The sequence below is a fragment of the Petaurus breviceps genome, unplaced genomic scaffold (assembly GCF_028583685.1).
Source record: "Petaurus breviceps papuanus isolate PSGF00001 unplaced genomic scaffold, PetGlider_PUasm1.0 220, whole genome shotgun sequence".
In the NCBI taxonomy this organism is placed as follows: Eukaryota; Metazoa; Chordata; class Mammalia; order Diprotodontia; family Petauridae; genus Petaurus; species Petaurus breviceps.
Window position 1 is genome coordinate 9,876,934 of NW_027185876.1, and position 20,131 is coordinate 9,897,064.

The following is a 20,131-nucleotide window of genomic DNA, read 5'->3' on the forward strand; positions in this document are numbered from 1 at the left end:
TATTGTTGTTGTTGCCGTTGAGGTTACTAGAGGTATTATTAGTCCCATTTTAGAGACCAGAAGGATGAGGCTTACAGAAATGAAATGGCTTGCCACATTTCAGGCCATCTAGCCTCTAAAACTGACACCCTAGATTCTATGGCAAACGGTAACTTGAGTTCAGAGTCAGATCGATTTTCACTGCTATGACTATAAATCACTAGCATCAGCCCTGTTTTATTAACGTTATGGTTTTGTCTATATTACCAAGGAAAAAAAGCCCATCAGAACATATAAAGCTTTTACTCTTCATAACTCAGTTGCTTACTTAAATATCCATTGATTTCCTCCCCCCCACTCTTCCCCCTTGAATCTGTAGACCATCTGCTACCAAAATGTCCACTGACTTCTTAGAAACTAAGAGATCAGTATTGGTTGATGGTAATGGACCTACATACAGTTCATAGAAGCAATAATGATTTCAACTCAGTCATCTTCTCCACACACTTGAATGGATGACTGAGATATTATTCCAGTATGAGACCCCACTAGAAGACCTTTTACTCTCCGTGTAACCCGGTTACTAGTTTCAGGACCAGTGACTCATCCACAAGCTCTCTTTTTAAAATTTGCTCTGTATAAAGGTGATTTGTCTCCATGAGCCAATGATCGCATCAAGGTCTTAGATGTATTCTATTAGACAGATAATCCAAAAAGGATTTTTTTCATGTCCCTTCTCCAAACTATCTTCACCTTCTTGACTTTGCTATTACTATTAACAGTCACAGATTCTCAGAGTTAATAAGGCACCTCAGAGATTGTCCAATCCAGACCAGTTCTGAGAAGGAATCATCTTTATGGTATCATTTCCTTCCTGAGGACCTCTGGGGAGAAAGAGTTCACTACCAACTAACATAATCTGTAGAAGTAACCCCATTACACTTTGCATAACTCAAATTCCTTAGGGAATTTTTTTTCCTAAATAGAGCCCAAATCAATCTCCCCACAACTTCTATTTACTGGTATTAGTTTTGTCTCCTGATGCCAAGCAAAACAAATCTAATCCCTTTCCCAGAAGAGAAACCATAGAATATTTGAAGTTAGCTAGGATATCTCCCCAAAGACTTCTCTTCTCCAGCCTTACTCATTGTCAGGTCTTCCAAATGATGCTTTTAAAGAAGAGCTTTGAATTTCCTCACAATCCTGACCATCTTCCACTGGAAGCACTGAAGTTCGCCAATTTCCTTCCTAAAATGTGGTATCCAGGGCTAAACCCAACAGCCCAGATGTAGTCTGACCAGGGCAGAGTATAGTGAGACTATCTACTACCTGCTGTCTATGATCTTCAAGTAGGCTTTTGTGACTGCAGTTTTTCCTTCTACTCAAATAATTCATCTAGGTAGCATGTTATGTAGAGTGATAGACTTGAGATCAAGAAGAACTGAGTTCAAATCTTGACAGATATTTACTTAGTGGCTGAGTCACTTAATTTATCTCAACAAATCTTAAAGAGCTGTATAAATGTTAACTATTATTATTACCCTATTGCTGTCAGACAAAGCTTCCTAAAAACGCTTGTGAAATCATGCTATACCTCTATTCATGAAAAATTTCCAGCAGCTTTCTACTGCCTACCACATCAAACAAATGCCTTCATCTAGTTGTCAAGACCATCCACACTCTAGGAGGGCTTCTCCCTTCCTAGCCAACCTTATTTCCCCTATTGCCCATCAGACTTAGAGCAGTAAGAGATCTTATGGCTTATCTAGTACAATCCCTTCACTTTACAGATGAGAAACTGAGGCAGACAGGGGTGAAGTCACTTGTCCAATGTCATACAGGTACTAAGTGACAGATCTCAGATTTGAACCCAGGTCTTTTTATTCCAAATCCCACACTCTTTCCTCTATAGCATGCTGGTATTCTCTGTTGTCTTTTCCTAGATTTCCTCCTTAAAGTGGACCAGGAAAATTCTACCGAATCCTGGCAGGGACCATAAATAAATTTTAGTCTATAAATACATGTGTCAAGTTAATTTCTATTTCTCTTTTCTAGGTTCCTCCCACTTGGAATGCCTTTTTTTTCTCTCAGAGTTCCTGTGACTAGGTCCTTAAACCAAATAGCCAATGGTGATGGAAGCAAGAAAGGCATCCAGGGCTGTGACTAGCCCCTGAATGTTCCACTACTCCTCTTGTATCCCTACACCAAGGAATACTGACTGTAAGGATGCCTGATCAGGGACCCGAAATGGCCTTGTAAATCCAGAGGGGTTGACTGTTCAGGTAGGGTTCAGCTGTTCCAGCTTCTAGGACAGCAGAAGCCTTTAGACAGCTGTATGAACAAATGTTTGTTTTATACCTCACTTATCATGTTCCATTTTGTACTACAGTAATCCATGTTTGTGTTATATTCACCAAGTGGATCGTGAGAAGGATAGCTGGAGGTAGTAGGTCCCTTCTCACTGGAGGTCTGTGTGCAAGGAAAGGCTGTTGTGTGTGTTGGTGGGGGAGGGGAGGTGTTAAGGGAGGGGTTGGACCGAAGTCCCTTTCAATGTTAGAATTTGGTGATTCTGAATTCTTGAAATTCCATGACCTTCCTACTCTTTCTATACCTTAGTCTATCATGTAGCCTTCAATCCAGTGACACTGGTTTCCTTGCTGGTCCACAGATGAGGTGCTCTGGACACTATCTCAGGCTGTCCCCTCATATCTGCAATATTCTCCCTTCTCATCTCTACCTACTGGCTTTCCTGGTTTCCTTAAGTCACAACTTAAATCCCATCTCTATGGGATCAGAGAGTTATTCGTCATCACTTATTTTTTTTATATAAGCATCATTTTATTATAATTAATGATAAATTAATAACAATAATAGCTGTCATTTTAGTAGAGCTTTAAGGTTTGTAATTTATCATTGAAGGGACCTTAGATATATGATCTAGTCTTAGCCCTTGATTTTTTTGGGTTGTTTTTGCTTTTTTTTGGAGGGCAACTGGTGTTAAGTGACTTGACCAAAGTCACATGGCTAGTAAGTGTGTTAAGTGTCTGAGACAGGATTTGAACTCAGGTTCTCCTGACTCCAAGGCCGGCGCTCTATTTACTGTGCCACCTAGCCGCCTAAAATATTATTTAAATTTTATTTTATTTTTTTTGCTTTTTGGAGGTAGGAAGGCAGGGCAATTGGGGTTAAGTGACTTGCCCAAGGTCATATGGTTAGTGACAAGTGTCTGAGGGCAGATTTGAACTCAAGTCCTCCTGACTCCAGGGCCAGTGCTCTATTCACTGATTAGCCCTTGATTTTTAAGACATGGAAAGCAAGTCCAAAAGAGGGTAAATAACTTTTTCAAAGTTGCATGAACTAAGTCCTCTCTTCCTTCCTCTCTAAACTTGACTCCTGACTTCTCTACCATACTATAGCAGCCTTCTCAGCCTGAAAGTTCACTCTGCCTGAAATCTCTTCACTCTGGATTCTCACTCTACCCTAGCCTTCCCACCTCAGCAGTGTCCTCTGCTCCTTCAGCCCATTCCTCTGAATGACTGGTTCCTCCCAGAATCTGCATTTTAAGCAAATTGCCCAGACCATCCATGACATTATTCATCTCTGGGCTCTACTCCAAGCTTTCTGGGTATTAATTGCCATGTTCCTCCCTTCCTCTGTTTTTAGCTTCCTTTCCCACCCATCCTCATTTATCAATCAAACAGCATTTATTAAAGTGCCTACTATGTGCCAGTCACTGTGATGAACCTGGGGATATAAAAAGAGGAAAAAGACAGTTGCTGCCTTCAAGGAACTCAATATCAAAATGGAGGAGACAATAAACAAATGTATGTAAATAAGTGTCTCTTTTTTCTCTCTCCACATACAAATACACATATGTACATATACACACATACACAATACACATATGCATATATACACACATATATTAGAATGTAAGGTACCTGAGGTCAGGGACTGTCTTTCTTCTGATATCTGTTTTTCCAGGGCTTAGCACAGTGCTTTGCATGTAGCAAGCCCTTAGTAGATGCTTGTTGGCTTAGCTTGTTGACTGTTGTGGAGAGATGGAATATAGCCCAGTGGATAGAGGCATGAAGATATTGGTTCAAGTCTGGCCTCCAACCACTTGTGTGACCCTGGACAAATCAGTCAGCCTTTGGATTCTCACCGCAGGGGACTGTCTAAGTCTATAAGCTATACAAGGGCTGTGGAGGGAGTTTCCACCATCCTGAGAGTTGCCTATGCCAGACCAAAAAGATCTTTGTTGTACTGGAGATTGCTGTTCCTTCAAAGATATTCATGTAGCTTTCCCTGATTCTGATCTGCAGTGATTCTCTCTAAAAGGAGGGGTTTGGACTAACATTGAGATTATGCCTCTGGCCAGATGACTAAAATATACCAACAGCTGTCCTAATCCTACTTAGCACCCAAGATGTAATTTGTATCCAATCTCACCCATAAATCTGTTCTTGGTCTACTCCAGTTCACATTTCTTTCTCCCTCGTGTGAACTTCTTATAGCTAGTGCTATACCATTTATCATTTAATCATATGCTGTGAAATGTATCATTAAAGTCATCACTCTGGTTTCACCCCTGTTAGTTTTATCTCCCTGATGAGATGGTGGAGAGCAGAGGCTGTGGCTTATACTTTTTCCATCTCTCTCTGTACCCACATAGGGTAGTATAATGAGTAGGAGGTCAATAAATGCTTTAACCTTATGCGATTCCCTTCACATCTCTGGCCTGTCTTTTTCTCATCTGCATCTTCCCTTTAAGATGATCGCCAACTTACCCTAAATCTTGCTTGTGCACAGTAGTGTGCATGTGGTCTCCTCCATTAGACTATAAGCTCCATGAGGGCAAGGACTGTTTTTTGATTTTCTTTGTATTTCCAATGGTTAGCATAGTGTCTGAGAGGCAGTAGGTGCTCAGTAAATGTTTGTTGACTTGACATGACTGATATGACTTATAAAACCAGGGTGTTGCACTAGATAAGCTCTGAGATCCTTGCCAGTTCTATTCTGGGACCCTATGAGTTATACCTTAGTGGTTATTATGAGTATAAAACAAGATCAGCACTTAGCCTAGTGGCTGGCACATTGCTGTTCAGTTTTTTTCAACTCTTTGTGACCCCATTTAGGGTTTTCTTGGTGAGGATACTGGAGTGCTTTGCCATATCCTTCTCCAGCTCATTTTATAGATGAGGAAACTGAGGTCAACAAGGTTAAGTGACTTGCTCAAGGTCACACAGCTAGTAAGTGTCTGAGGTCAGATTTTCACTCAGATCTTCCCGACTCCACACCTGGCACTCTTTCCACTCAGTCATCCAGCTGCTTTGGTATACAGTAGGCACTGAATAAATGTTTATTGACTGACTCACTGACAGATCATGATATGAAAAGATTCTATAAACCAAGGAATGCTCTCCAAAATAAACTATGTAGACATGACTTCCCCAAAGTGGTCAGAAGTGATCCCATGAGTCCGAAGCATGCCCAGTAAACGGATGATCTCTGTCCCTCCTAGGCTGTTTTAAGTTTTCAATGATTATTTTTCAACACTTCAGGGGAACTATGATCTCACCAATGTGAGCATAAGGATTTTTCATTTATTTGCTTTTTCCAACATGTACATGTAGAAATTAAATGTATCTGCTCAGGCAGATTCTTTTGTTCTATCAGCCTTGTGATAATCACTGCAGACACATTCCAAGCTCCTGGTCCCAAATGGAGGGGATGTAAAGAAGACTGAGGCAGGTCCCTGCCTCCAAAGAGATTCCAGTCTAGCAGAGGAGAAAAAGATACACACATATATGTTCTTTTCTTTGGTTGTTTGGTTTTCTCTATATAGGTTCCTCCCTACTTTAAGATTCTACCAATTTAAGAGCATTGTAAAGTTCTGAAAGAATTCACAGAAGTGAAGAACAATAAATTTTGAGGTAAAAGGAACTTTAAGGGTCATCAAGTGTGAGGATTTTGACTTTTTTGCTGTGTAATGGACCTCTTTAACAATGTAATGGAGCTTAAGAACTCCTTTACCAAATACTGTTTTGAGATTGCATAAAATCAAATACAGAATATTACAAAGAGAGACAGTTATATTGAAATAGAACCATTAAAATATTTAAAATGTTTTTGAAAAGCAGATGCAATTCCAGGTGAAGGACTCCTGATTCTAGTCTACTTCCCTCCCCCTATTTTTAATTTTTATTTTTCCAATGTGAGGGAATCATTTCTTGTGAGTGCCAGGGAATGGATTTGATGGAAATAAACTAGTTGAAACAGTGTCATGGAATGATTGCCAGAGACAGGAGACCTGGATTTAAATCCTACCTCAAATGTTAGGAATCACTTACTCAACCAACAAGTATTTATTAGGTGCCTATTATGAAGTGTTCAGAATAAAAACAAAAACAAAAAAACATTGATAAAAATAGTCCCTGACCTCAAGGAGCTTACAGTCTAATGGGAGGGAGAACATATGCATTTGTTGGTATTAGACTTTTGGCAGAATGGAGGAGGGAGTGTAATATTAATGATCACATTACCATATTAGTTGTGAGAAAAGGCTTTACAAGCCTTAAAGCATCATGTAAATGTAAGACATTATTCTATGTAAAGGAAGGTCAAATGGAGAAATAAGTAATGATAGGCAAAAACAAGGCTGATGGAGAATGCAGGATTATTCTATGAATAAAAAAAGGTGGGAATGTCTGAAAAAAAGGGCAAAGATCATAGAATCATACAATTTCAGAGGACCACCTGGTCCAAACTACACCTGAAAGAGAATCCTTCCTATGGCATAGTTGAGAAGAGGTCATCCAATCTTTGATTGAAGACCTCCAAAGAGGTAGAACCTAATACATCCCTTAAGAAGCCCATTCCACTTTTCACTACCTCTCATCCTTAGGAAGTTTTCATTGACATCAAGTCTAAATGTGTGTCTTTATGATTTCTATCCATTGCTATTATCTGGGCACTCTGGGGAAAAAAAGAAAGTACTTTTATACCCAAAATGGGTGTCCACATATTTGTCGCTGAGTACTTAAAATTTGTATGGACCAAAAGGATTAAGGAAAAAATCCCTGCTCTTCCTAGTTAAGCCTCCTTCAAATATTCCCTCAAATGGTAGATGAGAAAACTTCATCACATTGATGCTAATTGCTGAAGATCACTTAAAGAGTTCAGCTGCAGAATTGGGAATAGAACCCAGAAGTTCTTTTTCCCAGCCATCTATTTTTAACCATGACACTCTCCTAAAATGCTGGTTACAGGGAATAGATATTATCCATTCATATTTCTCACATTACCATAGCAATCAAAATTATTTATAGCATAAAGACCCCAGAAAAAATCATACTGGAATATTTTAACATAAAACTTAATTTTAATTTTTTAAAGGATTACACTGAAGCATTGTACTAATCCCTAACATTATCCCTTCAGCTCTAACACTTACTTGCTTTACTCTCCCAGGATTATATATTTCTAGTTCTGATTTTATTTATTGTTTTCTGAATGTTTTTCCAAACAGGAAAATAAAGAAATATTATCACTTGTCCCAAAATTGCATGTTAGAACAATGGAAAACATCTGAGTGTTTTTTTTTTTTAAGTTTCTGAATTTCAGCATTAGAAGGGACTTTGGAAACATCCTAGGCCAACCTGTGCTTGGGCACCAACAGATGGTAATTCAGTATTGGTTCAAAAACCTCTAATGAGGGTATCCCAGTGACTTTGGGGGGCAACTCATTCCATTTTTTCACAGGACTAATTCTTAGGAGGCTTTTCCTTATATTGATTCTCAATTCTTTCCAACTCCTAACCACTGCTTCTGATTCTAAATCTTAGGATCAGTCACAACAAGGCTAATTGTTTTCCTGCATGAAAGTCCTTCAGATATTCTTTTATTTTATTTTTTTGCTTTTTGGAGGGCAATTGGGGTTAAGTGACTTGCCCAAAGTCACACAGCTAGTGAGTATGTCAAGTTTCTGGGGCAGGATTTGAACTCAGGTCCCCCTGACACCAGGGCCAGTGTTCCATTCACTGTGCCACCTAGCTGCCCCTTAGTTTTTCAGATATTCTTGAAGATAACTGTTATGAATCCTTCCACCACCCAAGTCTTATCTTTTCTAGACTAAACATCCCTGTTGCTTCAACCCAGTGCTCATATCCTTCAATATTTTGTTGACCTTCCTTTGGCTCAATCAGTCAACAATCAATAATTAATTAATAATTTCCTTCCTAAAACATAATTCCCAAGATTGAACACAGTACTCTAGAAATGGGATAGACAATAGATTCTTGATTGGGATAGACAATTACAGGACTATTACCTCTACGGTCCTTGACACTTCACTTCTCTTAACATCATCTAAGATTGCATTAGTTTTTTTTATTCCCATACCATATTATTGACTCATATTCTACTTACATGCCTACAAAATCCCTGGATCTATGAAATCATGCCTCCTCTATGAAATATGGAATGATCCATCCTTCAAAAAGTCACATGGTCCCTTAGTGATTATTGCTTCCTACCCTAGATGTTTACCAGCCATCCCTTTCATAATAACTGTCTAGAATTTTGCATGGAATCAAAGACAAATGCAATGACATATAGCTTACAGACCCCCATTCTTTATGCTCTTTCCCAGATTACTGACAGTGGCGCCATGATCAAATTTGCAATTATTTTCATGCAATATACTGGTGTGCAGTTTTTCTGGACTCAAGGATCTGAACTCATCAAGAGAAGTTAGGCAACCTTTTTCTCTTTCCCTTCTCATCTTGAATTTCATGGCACAGCAGATTAAGTATTGTTCTCTGGAGTTAGAGCATTCCAATCCATCCTGCTTCTGACATTCTTCTCTGTATGACTTGGGGGAGGGGTCATTTCATTGCCCTGGCCTCACTTTCTCCATCAGTAAAGTGAAAGGATTGGACTAGGTAGATGCTGGGTTTCCTTCCAGATCTACACCTATGACTCCATCAGCCTCTTTTGTTCTCTCATTCATTGTCCAAAGAGTATTCTTTTTGGCCGAGAAAACAAGTAAAACTAGAGGTAAGTGATTCTGCCTTTCTTATCATTGCCCATCCACCACAAGCAGTGGGTCTATCCCTTCTCTTATCCTCATCTTTACCTCAATTTACATCAATTACTTCAAACAACAACTGCAGTAGCAACAAGAATAACCATTTTATTTTTGGCTCTTTGGAACCCCAACACTCCTTCAGAGGTTTAGCACTCCCAACAATACTCTCAATGGACCATGTCATTTTGTGTTCATCCTCCATTATATGTCTGTTTCCCTCTTTTCTTTGGGGCCTTTGACACAAAGTAGGCACTCAATTAATGCTTGTTGATTGATGGGTTTATCAACTGGGTAGGACCAGAAGCAGAGGCAAAATGAGTCATGCCAGAAGAGTGAGGGATGACAGAGAGATCATAGATTTCAAGCAAGAAGCAACATTAGCATTCATCACATACTTTCTCATTTGATAGATGAGGCAGCTGAGGCCCACAGAAGTTAAGTGACTTGCCCCAGGTTACAGAGCTAGTGAATGTCGGAGGTGGAATTAGAAATCAGGTGTTTATGACTCCATGACCAATGCTCTACTCACTATAACATATTGCTTCTAGATGAACAGCCCTAATGTTTGCCATGTGTCCCAATAGTGGTTCAATATCTGGCGAAATGGATATTTCACTCAGTGCCTGATGGTTCACATAATCAATCCTTGGTCTTTTTAATAAAAACATATACAAATGCCCACAGGTAAAAACAATTTTCAAGACAGTTAAAAAGCGGTTCACAAAAGAAAAAGTAAAATCTATGGGCAGGGACATTTAAAGCAGTCAGAGAAGAGGTTCCCTGTGGTTTTAGGAGCTGTATGCCAAAGTCTTAAAGCCACTTTTCATATTTGACTTGTTTAAAGGGTCCATGACTGGCTATCAATCCACTTAGGGGGTACAGTTAGCTGGAACTGCCCCAATGTTCCCCAAACAACTTTTTTTTTTTTTTTTTGCTTTTAGAAGCCCTGGTTCGTGTAGTAGAAATGTGTATAGGGGTGGAGTGGGGAGGAGAGAGAATTAACTTAAACTTTCCTGGTTCCACTAGTATTCTGGCCCACAAAACATTGTGATAACCATGAAACTTTGAATTGCCATGTTGTTTTTTGCCCTCTCAACATCTCTTTGAGAAAGGACAGATATCCTCACGCCTATTTGAGAGGTCAAGAAACCAAGGTTGTGAAAGGTTAAGGAATCTGATCAAAGTAACTAAATGAATAAGTGGAATTCTCTAGGCTCAGAAGGCATGGCTTAACTCTTCTATTAGGTCAGGATGCCTTTGGATCTTCCCTATGATCTTTTACTCCTGGGAAGAATGAGGAGAGTGGCAGAGTTGGAAACCATACTTTTTGTTAGCACGTTGGAGTAAGATATGGTAACTTATAAAAGATCCTCCCACTAATCAATGTCTTTTTTATCCTTCCTATCAATCAACAAGAATGTAGTAAGCATCTACTATGTGCTAGACACCATGGGTAAAAGACAGCAACGGAGCAATCCCTGCCCTAAAGGAGGGCAGATATTCTAGTGGGAAGAGATAGCAGAGTGCATGTATAAATATGTATAAGATAGCTATGAAATTATCATAAGGCAGTTTGGGGAGGAAAGATTACTGAGAAAGGGATGGCATTTGAGTTAAGCCTTGAAGAAAACCACAGATTCTTAGAGGCAGAGGCAAGGAGGAGATGTATTCTGGGTCTGGGAGAAACCATTGCAAGGCAGGAATAGTGGAGATGGAATTCTGTATGGAGAATAGCATGTAGGCCAGTATGGTTGGACCATAGAATATTTGGAGGATAGGCTCATAGATTTAGAGCTGGAAAAGAAGATACCACAAAGATAATCAAGACGAGAGGTGTCAAACACTTCCTCTGGTAGCTGCAATTCTCCTGAGTGTAGATGGAACTAGATTAGCATGAAAGTGAAAATATTTAACAAAGTAAATAAAAATACAATAGATTATTTGTTGTTCAGTTATTTTAGTCACTTTGGTCATGTCTGACTTCATAACCCCATTGGGGATTTTCTTGGAAGTTTGCTAGGCTAACCATTTCCTTCTCCAACAATGACAACAGAACACTGATAATGTTAGTATGTGGTTTTCTCAGCTAATATGCACCAGCAGGTGTGTGCTTTAGAGGCCCTTATTTCCAATGCCCTCATTCTACAGATGAGGAAATTGAGAAAGCTAAAGGAAATGTGATTCCCTGAGGTCCTACAAACCCCAGAGGTGGAGGGGAATAATACAGAAGAAGACCTGGAAAGACAGGGAGGGGCCAGATTGCGAAGAACTTTTAAGTGACAAACAAGTTTATATTTGATCGTAAAGGTAATTATGAACCTTTGGAGTATTCAGGGGGGTGGTGATTGTGACATGATCTGACTGCACTTGATGAAAACCACTTTGGAGGTTCTACTGAGGACGCTTTGGGAAGGGAAAGAGTTGGGGCAAGGATACCAGAGATGAGGCTTTTGCAATAGTACAGGGAAGAGACCATATGGGTCTGAACTAATACTTTTTTTTTTTTGTGGAGGAAGAGGAATTACTGGGAAATTCTACCAGAGAGGGGAGGCCACTAACTAACTTTTGGCTCATTATCCATGCACACCAATTAGAATCTTCCACTTTCTTTTTGTTAGGAGAGGTGCCTCAGCTACCCTAGAAATACTTTTTGTTTTTATAGGTTCCATTTTCTCCTTCTTAAAACTATGCCAGCTGATATTTGCATGTTTCTGAAAGGGCAGCAGACTTCCTCTCTGAGCCTCTGACTACCCTTGGAACTCTACTAGCTGTCACCCCTGCTCACAGGTCCCTTTACATTTCAGATCACCTAGGGCTAGAAGTGACCCCTTCAACTGGCAAGAGGTTGCTGGCAAATTTTTCCTCCTGGCTTTTACATGAAAGGTATAACATATCTCCTTTCTAGGTATAATGTGTTTCTTTTAGAAGTCAGACTGCCAAAAGGGGAATTTTTATCAATGGCTTTGTAGAAATCAGAGACTTGGATGAAAATACAAATCTGTGAATGACATGATGCTGGAAGGGAGAGCTAATTCACTAGGGATGGAGTCAAGATCCAAAAAGGTCTTGACAGGCTGGAATGATGAGCCCCGTCTAGTGGGATGGCATTTAATAGAAATGACATGGTTACTAGGCAGATAGACCAGGGAAATGTTGCAGAAATAACACCCAGAGATCTCAGCACAGAAATCGATGAAGTTCCTCATAACATTCCTATACAAAAGATGGATGGACATGGAGGACTGGGTAGATTCAAAAGTGAATGAAGGACCAGAGTCAAAGAGTATCAATAAAGGGGTTGATGTCAACCTGGAGTCTTTGGTGGAGTGTCTTCACTCAACATTGTTTTTCAGTAAACAAGAAGACAGTCTTAGAGAGAATATTTTGCAGCTTTTGGGATAATAATAGGAAAGGGACTGGAACTGAGATTTCACTGGCACAGGGAGGGCCAGGTGAGGAAATTCCCTCTTCCTATGTAGGTCAGTACTTTCTGTGCAATTTGTAGTCTTATTAGAGAGTTACCTAGAGAACGGAAAGGTTGAGACTTGCCCAGGATCATATAGCCAGCATATTTCAGAGACAGGCTGTGAACTCAGGTCTTTTTGACTCTGAGAGCAGTCTTCTATTCGATATAACACGATGACTCTCAGGGTAGTAATGACTGACATTGATATAGTGCTTCAAGGATTATAAAACACTTTTACATACATGATCTCATTTTATCCTTATAACAATTCTATATGAATGACAGGTACTACAGGGATTTTTATGCCTGTTTCACAGAGGAGGAACCTAAAACTTAGCAAGGTTAAATGAACTGTCCATAGTCAAACAGCTTGGAGCTGTTAGAGGCAGCACACTTGATCCCAAGTGGAGAACTCTTTCTAATACACACTGCTGTCTCTCATAAAACACAAATGGATATCAAATATATTGGAAGATAAGGTCAAGATCTATAAAGGCTGGTATGATGGGTGTATCAAATAAAGAATTTGAAGGAAGTACAGTTATCCCTTCCACATCATGACTTTCCACATCATGACTTTCCCCATCATGGTTTTGATATATCATGGGTTGGCATAAGAAATTAAACAGGAATTTGGGTGGAGTTTTGTAGAAGCTGTAGATGACACATAAAAGGTTTAGAAACTCAGAAGTGCATAAACTATATGTATAGTATTGTATAATCAACATATTTTATCTTTTAATACCATAATAATTCAAACTTCTTCTTTGGTATGGAAGACCAAAAAATTTTGCTTGGATTTTCCAGATTGTGGGAGCACCATGCCCCTAACCCCCAAGAAGTGGAAGGGATAACTGTAGTGTGACCATAATGGGGCATTAGAAAGGAAGGAAACCTAAAATGGGAAGACCAGTTGGGTGGCTAGTTAAGTCTAGTTAAGAAAAGATAAAGGCCTGACCTGGGTAGTAATAGGACCACAGGAGTTAATAACAACAGCTAGCATTTATATAGTGCTTTAAGGTTTACAAGGAACTTTATATGCATTATCTCATTTGATCATAACAAAAGAAGTAGTATTATCATTTCCATTTTACAGATGGGGAAACTGAGGCACAGAAGTTAAGCCACCTGCCCTGTATCACAAAGCTTATTAAATGTCTGAGATGAGATTTGAACTCGCATCTTTTTGAGTAGGTCCTGAGCCATTGCATCACGTAGCTCCCTACTCAGTTCTAGGAAGAACCAAAAGAATGAGACATTAATCTGGAAGGGGAATCTAGGAGTCTAACTCAATGAGAAATGGCACTGTGGGGCCCTACATAATAAAATATTAGCATGATGGAATGAAGAGAAAAAAGAGAATACCTAACACAAATTGCTTTTGTTTTCTGTTTCCTTTGAGAGCTTCTCAGGTATAGGATAAACTAGTCTATTTCTCACTGCTTCTAGATAGGAGCACACAATTCTGGGTTTTGCAGAAGATGACATTTATCACAGCTGCCAGTTTAATCTTCCTAATCTACTGCTTTGATCATAATGTTCCTTTACTTGAAAGCTTTTGGCAGCTTCTTATTGCCTAGCAAATCAAGTTTAAACTACCTATCCTGGCATCTGAGGCTTTCTAAAACATAACCACAATCCACCTTTCCAGCCTTGTCTCACAATATTCCTCTATCAGGTACTGCGGAATCCAGTCCCATATGACTCATCACTACCCTTCCGTCCCCTTTGTTCAAACTGTGCCCACATCTAGAGTGGGCTCAGTCTCTGTCCTGAAATTCCTACCTTTCCTCCAAACCAAACTGAAGCTCTGTCTGCCCACAAAATCTTCTCTCATATACATCACACAGCCAAAAAAGATTTCTCCCTTTTCAAATTTCTCACAAGAAGCTGTCTAGACCTCTCTTTTCTATTTACCACATTCTGCCACGGCCCATGGGCACATGGTTACAGGTCTGATCTTCTATATTGGAATGTAAGCTTCTTGAGGGCAAGGTCTGTGCCTTGATTTTCTTAACCTTCTTTATAGGCTCACTAAGTACTAGATTCAACTGAATCTAATTTTCTTAAAGTTGTTTTTCTAGAAATAATGATAGATTTGTGGTATTCACCTCCCCTTCTGTGTCTTTCTCTATTCTAGTCTTGTCTCCCTTATGACCAAAGGCATTGTAGCAGCAAGCACCCCAGCGTCCCCCAAGGTGGCTGCCAACACAGGTTCTTAGATCTGCTTTGCTAAAGGAAAGCAACTCAAAATGGGTTAACAAGCTTACTTTAATGAATCAAACATATATCATTTACCTAGTTCAGGGGAAAGAGGTCAGCACCCCGAACTTCAGAGTATACAGACAGAATTATCAAGATAGAGAAACAGATCAAGCAGACAGGCTTCCAAACTGTCCAACCATTACATCCATACCAAATCACAGTTACCAGAGAGGGAAGCATCAACATCTGGGTTTTCAAAGCCAGGGGGCTCTCAACGGCTGCCCAGAGTCTCATTTGGTCAAATCACACAACACTTCTCAAAGTGAGCCCCAAAGCAAAGCCTCCCATCAGGGCTTATACAGCCTTCTCCTGTCAGCTTCTCCTCTTAATCACAAGGTATCTCTTGAAAAACAAGCCTCCCACCACAGGCTTCAGGTGCACTGAAGCCTAGGGGCAGGGAAGATCTTTAAATTTGCATTTCCATTACAGGCATGAATTTATGAACCTGTGATCCAGTGTGGGGGTGACCTTGAAGCTATGGAAGAGGACAAAACAAATTGTGCATAAAGGGATATAATACACCACCTTGATCTCCTGTCCATCCAGCTCTGGCCAAACTCTCAAGTCACATAGTTCTGACCTGGGCTTCAAAATTACTGAATAACTGAGAAAATGAAAACTTGTTCTCCCCCCGCCCTTTTTTTCTTTCTAATTTATGTTTGTTTCTCTCTGTTTCTTGTCCACGACTGCATCCCATTTAAAAGAAAAAAAGAAAAACATAATGTCGTAACAAATGTTTATTTTTGCTTCATCAATAAAACCTCTTCCTTTCTGCTATAATTTAGGAGAACTTTGCTTTGTTCTTAGGGGAAAATGAGGATAGATTATTTACCTGGGTCTAGTAGGCTTCATGTTACTCAGGTCCAGATGAGATGTTCAAAGTAAGTGATTTGTCACCTAAAAGAAGAAAGGAAGTGTTCTAATGAATTATTGATCAAATAAGATGACCTAGCTACTTCCCAGGTTATTGTGAGGATCAAACGAGATAATGCATATGGACCTACGCTTTCATTGGGAAAGCCCAAGTGTGGTAACTCTCCCTACCCAAAAGAATAATTATTATTACAATAATATCTAACATTTATATATGCTTACTATGTGCCAGGCACTGTTCTATAATTGTCGTCTTTTTTAATCCTCACAACTATGCTGAGAGGTGGGTACTATTATTATTTCCAATTTACAGATAAGGAAAATGAGGCAAACAGATTCAGTGACTTGTTCAGGGTCACACAGCCAGGATATATGACTTCAAGGCCAGCTCTCTATCCACTAAGCTATGCTGCCTCTTGCTTAATTAATTAATAAAATAATAGCTACATGATTTTGGTTAAATTAGATGCAGAAAAATGATCACCATCAAGAAATTTAAATGAAATTTGTAAAGCATGCTATGTTTCTATCTTTATGGACTTCAAAAAAAATGTTGAAAAGAACATGGAAGAGAATGGAGGTCAGTTTTAAGTATTCCAGTAAAACCTTCTCTTTGGTTTAGCTCGTTATGGACAAGATTCACCTGACTGGATATGAGGAGTGATGAAGGATGGAATTGGGTAAGGGGAGAGGTATTTGCTATGGGGAGGTGACTGTGGGAAAGCAAGAAAAGGGCCAGAAATGCTAGTGGCAAAGAATAAGCAGAGACAACTTGAAAGCAACAATGGTGTTTGGATGAGCTTTGTAAATGAGCAGCATGGCTGAGCCCAGGAGGGCAGGGAAGGCTCTCACCTGCCTGGGGAAAGGGGTTAATAAAAAGATCAATCGCCCTCTTATCTTGTTAGCTTTTAGACAGCCCATTGATGCCACATGCTTACTCTGAATGTAAAAATTCAGGTTAGCCATTGGAAAGCTGCCACCATCCTGGCCCGGAACCCCAGTTCTCTCTGCTCTGCCAGTAGGAGGGTGAAGGCCAAACTGTGACCCATGAAAAAACTGTGCACCTGTTCCTCTTGCAAAAGCAGATGCAGGAGCAATCAGTGAGTAGACTTGCTGTAGGGAGTGGGGGGTGGGGGTGGGTTTGGTTGATTTCTTTGTGATAAATATCCTGGCATTTGATGTGTTCATAAAGCTATCATTATAGCATGAAAACACTTTGGTTTACAAAAATAAAAACAGTAGGAGGATTTGTTTTTCCCTATGGGAAAAAATGTCCCTGGAGTAGGATATGGTCACTTGATAGGAAAAATACAATGATTTACTAGCTCATTTCCTTTTCCACGAAGGTCTTGACAGATTTTCAAGAGTCACTAACCAGAAGTGTCCCTTGTCTCTTGTTACTTGTTAATCGTTCTTTTTCTCAGCCCTCTGGGATAGAATTTTCATCTAGGTTCATTACAAATAGCCAGCAATGAAAAGTCTAAAAAGAAAGCAAACAAAAAATGACCCCAGAACTAATGACAAATGCTACGCAACCATTGGAAGAAAAGGAGAAAATTTCCTTTTAAATACACTGGTAACACTAATTTCATCCCTAGTTATGCTTGAACTATTCTACCTCTCAACTTATCTTGCCAAAGTATAAAATAATGGATCCTTTTGGCTTTCTTCCACAGCCTTCTCCTGGAAGCTACTCTTCACTAGGAATTATTTTACTGAATTAGGAAAAAATACTAACAAAATTCATTTGAAAGAACAAAATGTCAAGAATTTTAAAGGAACTAGTGAAAAAGATGTAAAGGAAGGAGGTTTAGCAGTACCAGATCTTAAACTATATTATAAGATAGCAATTATCAAAACTATCTGGTATTGTCTATGAAATAGAAAAGTAGATCAGTAGAACAGAGTAGACATACAATTTACAGCAGCAAATGAATATGGTAACCTTGTATTTTATAAGTATAAAGACTTAAGATTTGGGGATAAGAATTCATTATTTGATAAAAAAAAGATTGTTGGGAAAGCTTGAAAGTAGGATAGCAGAAATTGAGAATAGACCAGTTTCTTATGCCATTTATCAAGATAAGGTCAAAATGGAGACATTCAGCTTTGATGGAACCATTCCAGACTATTCGACCTCTATAGTCAGAGAGATATTCACTTTTCTTTAATTAAAATGTTTATAATTAGTCTTGTTTTTTTTAATTTTATGCATGTTTATTATTTTTTGATTATTATTATTCAAAATGTTAATGTTTGTTTGCCAACCAAATAACATTTTCCACTTTGTTTTGTGTATTTATATTCAGTCCAGTCAAAAACACATATCAGACTAAGCTAAGGGAGATGAGAAATTACCTAGAAGTTGGTCATGGACTTTTAAAAGCAGGAAGATGGAGGAAGCAAGGAGGCAGGCCAAGTCTTGATCTATCACTGTTCTCATTAGCAAATGAAAAACTATGTAGGTAGGTCAACTTAGAAGTCTTTTGGTAAAGGGTCTGGAGTCAAAGGACCCAGAATCTTCCCTCTGTCACTTGGTGGACCTTAGTTTCCTCACCTGTAAAATGAGGTGGTTGAACTAGAATGAGAAGATCTTTAAGGTACCTTACAGTTTTCACTGTATGATGCTGTGATATTTGGATTTCACTGTGCCCCAGAAACCTCTTCATCCTGGAAGATCCCTTCAGCCCTGGAACTCTATCCTTGGGACTTTTCCCTCTGATTAGAAGGCTCCTCACAGAGGGTGCCTAGGTCAGCAATCTCTTCATTTCCCACCTGGCAGTTCTTATTTTTTTTTTCTCCATCAAACTAAATTTTATTCATCGTCGTTCTACAAAAGGTATGATACATTGAACACATCTTGCCAAGGCAATACCTGACATGACAAAAAAAAATTTATGGAGTAAGACAAACATTTCCATAACATGGTTTAATAATAAGAAGAAGATTGCACATGAAACTGCAAATCTATTACATAGAACTTGCTATTCCTTGTAAATATATAGCAAATTTATCATGTAATTTTTTTTCTTTGTTTTCCTTTTCTTTTTTCCCTCTTCAGATTTTTTCCCTTTTTTTCTCCTCCTTTTTTCCTTGCCCCAGATGGCTACCATTACACACACAAATATATATATATGTATATACATATACATACACACATATATTTATTTATATATAAATACATATTTATACATATACACACATGTACACACATACATATATACATACATACATACATACATGTTATATATATGGAGAGAGACAGAGAAAGGCTGTTCTTTTTCCTTCTCCATCATATCACTTGCTGGGTACTCCCTCCCTTCCTACCCCCTTTTCAGTTTCCTTATAGGTTTTCTTCCTCATTATAAAGCAAGTTTTTTGAGGGCAGGGACTGTCTTTTTGCTTGGATTTCCCAGAGTTTTGCACAGTACCTGGCACATATTAAGTGCTTTAAAATGTTTGTTGATTGACTGAATGATTTTTCAACCCAAGATCAATGATTGAATCAAGTTTGGCTTCTTTTTCTGAAAAATAAAAGTGGTACTCAATTTCACTAAAAGTTTTAAAAATTAATTATTAAGAACAACTAGCATTAATTAACATAATGTTTGTATACATAATATTTCAAGATGGGTTGGAATGGATTCTACCCATTGGTTGGATTTACCAATTGAGGGGCTTTGACTACGCATTACCTATTTCCCTGCAAGTTGGAAAAGAACAATTAGGTTAAGTTATAACTACTTACCTCTCTGTATAGGTACATAGTGAAGAATATAGATTACTTTTATTTTACTACCAGGGCATATGGTGATACAATAGGAGAGACAGTTAATGTACTCTTTTCTCATCTGATAGCAAGTTTTTCTACTTGTTGAAAAGTTAGGTTTTGGGGATATAAAGACTAAAGGATATGAAAAAAATAGGGCTTGCCCTCCAAGAGCTTTTATTCTACTTAGGGGACACAATAAGTCTTTAGTTAAGCATATCTAAAGCAGGGGGGGGGGAGCCTTTAGCCTCAAGGCCACATGGGGCATTCTAGGTCCTCTGGTGCTGGTTTTTGACTGAGTCCAAGTTTTACAGAACAAATCCTTTTATGAAGGGGATTGTTCTGTGAAGTTTAGATTCAGTCAAATGGCCTATCACACTTGAGGACCTAGAGGGCCACATGTGACCTGGATGCTACAGGTTCCCCACCCCTGATTATTCTAAGGTATACACCAAATAATGTAAAAATAATCCTAAGAGGGAAAGAGTGCTAATAAATGGGAGCATCAGAAAAGGCCTTGAAGAGGAAAGGCATCATCTGAGCTGTGCCCTGGAAGAAGCTAGAATTCTACAAGACAGAGAGGAAGATATGAGCCAAAGCTTCCTGGATCATAGACAGACTATAAGAAAAAGACCAGGAGAGGATTCTGGGAAGATGGCAGAGTAGGACAGAAAATTTCAAGCTCTCA

General features: G+C 39.0%; 1 long non-coding RNA gene across 1 annotated transcript in view; it reads right to left on the reverse strand.

The window, feature by feature from the left end:
* Positions 1 to 20,131, reverse strand: part of LOC138166187 (uncharacterized) — a 448,414-nt gene that overhangs the window by 231,412 nt on the left and 196,871 nt on the right. Inside the window, exon 3 of the long non-coding RNA XR_011169564.1 lies at positions 15,634 to 15,698. This is a non-coding gene — a long non-coding RNA (uncharacterized lncRNA). The remainder of the gene's footprint in view (positions 1 to 15,633; positions 15,699 to 20,131) is intronic.